A 6,054-nucleotide genomic window follows, 5' to 3' on the forward strand; every position below is an offset into this window, starting at 1 on the left:
CACCCCCTGAAGGCAGGCCCCACCCCATCTTTAACTTCCTTTCCCGTAGAGTGAATGAGAGGAGGAGGCAGACAAGGACTGCTGGGAGGAGCCAAGTCATGGGCATCAATGAAGACCCCACTGTCTCCCCAGGTACTGAGGCCAGAGCAGGTGGTGCCAGCCTGGGCTGAAGACAGGGCAGGGGGCAGCTGGAGAGAATGCCAGAAGCTCCCTCCTGCAGAAGCCTGTTCTGCCCATGGCCCCAGACCTGCTGGGGTGGGGACAGGGGGCCTGGAACTCTTCAGGAAAGGCTGAGGCCCAGTTCTGGGACAGGAAAGAGCCATCTTAGCACTGCTGTGGCCTTGCCAGCAGCTAAGGGCAGCAGGCAGAAGGGCAACCCGGCTTGACTTTAGGGGACAAAGCCTGGGGCCCATCAAGTTTGTGGACCCAAGGATGGGGTTCCTCCCACAGGGGATGCTCCTGCTGGGGTCCCAAAGTAGTGAGCATCTTCTGCCCTCCCCACACCCAACCCAGGCTTACCCAAGTTGGGTATGTGTGGATAAACAGCCATTTCAAGACATCACAGAGACAGACATTTTCATAAATGATTACGGCCCATCAGGATCACCCAGAGAAGGAGTGGGGCCAAGCTCAGCGCAGGTTAAAGTCAGGCAAGCCTCCAGGGATTGCTCTCTGTTTCTGAATGATCTGTGTGCCCTGAACAGGAATGGCACGGTACACCATGGAGGGGAGGGAGAATCTGGTACCACCCATGCCTGGTACACCATGATGGGGAGAGGGAGATCTGGTACCAGCCACACCTGGTATGCCATGGGTGGTATCTGGTACCACCCACACCTCGTACACCATGGTGTGGGGGGTGGAGAATGGGATTTTGGTACCACCCATACCTGGTACACCATGGGAGGGGTTATGTCTCTGGTACCACCTACACCTGGTACACCATGGTGGGGAGATGGGGGATCTGGTACCAGCCATACCAGGTATGCCATGAAGGGGAGGGGGGCTCTGGTACCAGCCACACCTGGTACGCCATGGGGGGGGTGGAGAATGAGGCTTTGGTACCACCCATACCTGGTACACCATGGGAGGGAGTATGTCTATGGTACCACCCATGCTTGGTATATCACCAGGGGCTCTGCTCAGGCAGCCAAACACAAATCACTGAGTGGTGACGTCCCCTTCATGTCCATCTCCCCATTTATGGACCCCCCCTCTTTCTGTTATCCCATAAACACACTTGCTAAATTGCCACCCTGAGGGAATGAGACCAGCATGAGTGAGCACAGGTGCCCAGCAGCCCCACCAAGAGATGCCAGTGCAAGCATCCTGTGGGGGGGGCAGCACCACCTCTGCACCCCAGCTCTGCCTGGGGCGCAAAGGGACGTGGCCCTTGAGGTCCCCACCCAGCCCCTGCTAGGCAGCTAGGTATCTCAGTGGGTGGCAGGGAGAACCTGGAGGCTGGTTCAAACCTGTCTCAGGTGCTAGGACCCTACCTCCCCTCCCCACCCCAAGGTTGTTGGGAAGATTGAATGAGATGATGTTTGTAGGTCGCTCTAGAAATGCTAGCTAAGGATGCAGGCCAGCCTCAGCTGAATGGCTGTAGACACAGACTGGGATGCCTGTCGGAGCCGGGACCTTTCTCCCTCCTGCCAGGCATGTGTAGACACAGCTGGGGGAAGGGTGGGGCCTGGAGGACCCAGAGTATCCCTGGGATTCTGCAGAAGGCACACTATTGCTGGGGGAGGGTGAAGGCAGAGGGTCCTTAAAGGAATGAAATTTATTTTTAAAAATACAGATACACCTGAACTTTGTTGGGAGACCAAATACAGTCTTTTTTTTTTAGATTCCTAAGGAATGGAAATACAAGTGTGGGTTCAGTGGCTAGAGCACTGGTCAGGAGTCAGGAAGACTTGAATTCAAATCTGGCCTCAACACTAGCTGTGTGACCCTGGGAAAGTCACTTCATCGCTGCCTTCCTCACTTTCCCCATCTGCAAAATGGATAAAATAATAACACCTACCTCCCAGGGTTGTTGGGTGGATCAATGACATGATAATTGTAAAGTGCTTAGCCCAGGGTCTGGCACGTAGTAGGTGCTCAATAAATGGTAGCTAGCATCATTACTGCTGTCGTCATCATGGGAACCTGAGGAAAGCACCTCTTTGGTCTGGAAGAAGTTTTCCTCTCCCCCATTCAGATCCAGCCCCTCCCTTGCCCTCTGCTCTCTCCCCTGGGAAGCTCTTGGGGTCCTGGCTGCTCAGCAGCCACCCTGCAGGCCAGCCCTGGGGATGGCCAGGCCACCCACACTGCACGGTCCCCAGGCTGTCCTGGCTGCCCTGTGAAGGGGGCCCTACCTTCCCCTTCGCCTCCATCCCGCGCCTTGCCCTGGGCAGGATGGACCCTTTATGTGGCTGATAAAGACAGAGCTTAGCAGGAGGATGGACTATGTAGGGAGAAGAGGTTGGGCTGAAGCTCACTCAATGTATGAGGTGGGTCTCTGACCATCTTGAGGCATCATGGGAGCGGGGGCACCCAGCAGTGAAACCTGCTCTGGTCCTCCCTTCGGAGAATTTACCATCTCCCTAGGGAGCCCCAAACTGACATCCTCCTCCCAGCTGCTCTTTCCTGTCCCCCCAGGAGCCCCCAATACGGGGCAGCCCCCCTCAGCCTCTGAGCCACTCTGGTGATGCCCCTACCTAGCCCGAAATTCAGACTTATCTCCTCCCACAAACGTTCAGAGGTCAAGTCTTTCTGGCCCTGATCACCCCAGGCCTACAGACCTGACTGGTTGGGTTAGATCCTGCTCCACCCCTTGAACAGTGGGCTTCCGCTGCAGTTATAGGAGGCCCCCTCTGATCACCTGCTTCTAGGCCCCTCAACCTGGCTGTGCAGTGAGGTGGGCCTGTCCTCATCTTGTGCAGCTAGTAAGCACCTGCTGCGTGCAGAGTTCTGGCTGGGCTGGCTAGCAGAGTCAAGGGAGGAACAGTCATGGGTCCCACCAGGAAGAGGAGCTCCTGGGACAAAGGCTGGGTGCTCCAGGGGTGGATGGGAGAAACGGCTGGCCCCCTGGCTCCACCGCAATCCCTCCCAAGGGCAGGAAAGACCCCAAACTACACTGTCCCCACTGGAGCAGTTAAAAATCATGGGGGAAACTGGGAAAAAAACCTTCACAGTCAGTGTCTCTGATAAAGGCCTTATTTTTAAAATATACAGAGAACTGAGCCAAATTTATAGGAATGCAAGTCATTCTCCAATTGAGAAATGGTCAAAGGATATGAACAGGCAGTTTTCAGAGGAAGAAATTAAGGATATCTATAGGCGTATGAAAAAACACTCTAAATTACTATTGGTTAGAGAAATGCAAATCAAAACAACTCTTAGGTGCCACATCTCTCCTGTCAGACTGGCTAAAATAACAAAGCAGGAGGATGATAAATGCTGGAGAAGATGTGGGAAAATTGGAACACTGTTACATTGTTGGTGGAGTTGTGAGAGATCCAGCCATTCTGGAGAGCAATTTGGGACTATGCCCAAAGGGCCATAAAAATGTGCATACCCTTTGACCCAGTGATACCACTTCTAGGGTTGTATCCCAAAGAGATCGTACAACTGGGAAATGGACCTGTACGTACAAAAATATTTACGGCCGCCTTTTTAGCAAAGAATTGGAAATCAAGGGGATGCCCATCAACTGGGGAATGGCTGAAAAAATTGTGGTATATGAATGTAATGGAATACTGTTGTGCTATAAGAAATGAGGAGCAGACGGACTTCATTACAAACTGGAAAGACTTGTATGATCTGATGCTGAGTGAGGGGAGCAGAACCAGGAGATCATTATACACCATTACAGACACACGGCATCTGTAAGGACTAACTTTGGTAGACTTGACTCCTCTCATCAACGCAAGGTTCAAAGACAGCTCCAAAAGAATCATGATGGACGGAGCTATCTACATCCAGAGAAAGAATTACGGAGTCTGAATGCAGAGTGAGGCGAACTATTTGCCCTCTCTTTTTTTCCTTCTTTTTTGGTTTTGTTTCCTCTTTCTCATGATTCATTCTATTGGTTATAATTCTTCTTTACAACTGGACTATTATGGAAATAAGGTCGGTGTGAAGGTACATGTAGAACCTATGTTGGATTACATGCCATCTTGGTGGGGGAGGGGGAGGAGAGGGAGGGAGAGAAAATTTGGAAGCCCCCAAACCTGTGGAACTTAGTGTTGTAAACTAAAAATAAAAAAATTTAAAACTCTTGGGGGAAGACATGTGAGGGGGGCGATACTGAGCCAGCCACCAGCCCCCCAACCCCCCGCTGGGCTTTCCCTAGCCAGAACAGGTAGAAGAGACACCAGTCCTACCTTAAGGGTGCTCAGGGGTGAGGAACCTGTGGCCTCTAGGGTTGAGTTTGGCCCTTTGAATCCAAACTTCACACAACAAATCCCCTTCCTTCAAAATATTCTGAAATGCTGTGCTTTGGAGGCTTGTTGTGGGTTTGCCTTCCACCGCCCCCAGTCTTGCCACAGCCACATTTAATGGGCTGATGGGGGCAGGAATGAGGAGCAAGATGTGTGGGCGAGGCTGGAACCCTAACCATTCTCCACTCCCTGCCTTTCTTGGGCTGTAGACTGCAAAGGCCCTCCATCCACAGGCTGCCTCAGTCTTCCTCCTAGCTGTCTGGGCTGGCTTCCTTGGGGGCTTAGGGCCAGGCTACTGGACTCTACTGCAGGAGGTTGGGGGCTGGCCAGTGCAGGCATTTGGATGCCATCCACATCAGTACCTGAGGCACCGACAGCCCCTTGTAATCATGATGTCCCCCACTTTAAAAATGAACATCGATTTCTACAGGGCAGATGGGTGGCTCTAATGGCTTTTCCTCTCCCCCCAGGACAGATACAGGGCAGGATGTGGCCCCAACCCCATCCCTGATCAGTTCAGCTTGAAAGCGATGTAAATAATGTTCTCCAAGATCCCTTTACACACACCAGGAACACTCAGCTGAGTGAAGAGGTAAATTGTCAGAGGACACTCACCTGGCACATGCCTGTGAGTATCTGTCCTCATAGACCAGCCCCCAGAGCCCTGAGGAGCAGCTTCAGTAGCAAGACCTCATATCCAAGCAGGCGGCTTGGCTCTGGGCCTTAGGGGGATTCTGGGAGCGTTAGGGGCTCTGAGAATTTGTCTTTTTAAAAAACGTATTTTGATAATGAAATTCCAACATCATTAGTTTCTTTTGCAATCATATGTATTTATTTCATGCATTTAACATTATTTAGAGAAGGTGTCCATGACAGAATGAGAGGCAAGAATTGCTGCCCTGGGCTAAGCCTCTGGATCACAGGAACCTTGGAGACAAAGGCAGAAGGATGAAGACATTTAGGACAATTCCTTCTAGTCTGTAACATGCAAGTGCATGTGCGCGTGCATGCACACACACGCACACACGGGCATGCGCGCACACACACACATGTGCACACACACACACACACACACACACACACACGGGCTAATTTCAAATATAACTAGTCCTTATTAGCTAAAGGGATCCTAAAAGCTGTGTGGGTAACATCAATATTATATGCTTAACATGTGAAATAAATTTCTTCCTGTAACCCTTTGACTTTCTAGGGGTCCTTGTTGGCCAGTTCCTGGCTTCCCTGTTCGGGGGAGGGGGTTGTGCATGTGGAGGTGACCCTAAGTATAATGAAGAAGGCAGTCAGGTAACAGGTAAGGGAGGAGATGGGGGAGGCAGAACTGGGATGCCCAGAAAATGCTTTTAGGACCAGAGAAGCAGGGCAGCCAGAGGACCCCTGCAGTCCCTGCTCCACCCCCAGGAACCAAAGGACCTCACAGTGTAGCACTGGTACCTGACACCTCCAACTGACATACTGATGGAGGCTACAGCACCAGCACCAGCAGCGCCAGCAGCAGCAGCACCAGCAGCAGCAGCACGAATTGTGGGGAGCTGAGGAGGGGACAAGTTCAGAGTTGCCAGGAGTCAATGGGCAGGACCCAGGGAGACCCAAACGACTGGAGAATCCTTGACTG

Source organism: Trichosurus vulpecula, chromosome 4, assembly GCF_011100635.1.
Source record: "Trichosurus vulpecula isolate mTriVul1 chromosome 4, mTriVul1.pri, whole genome shotgun sequence".
Lineage (NCBI taxonomy): Eukaryota > Metazoa > Chordata > Mammalia > Diprotodontia > Phalangeridae > Trichosurus > Trichosurus vulpecula.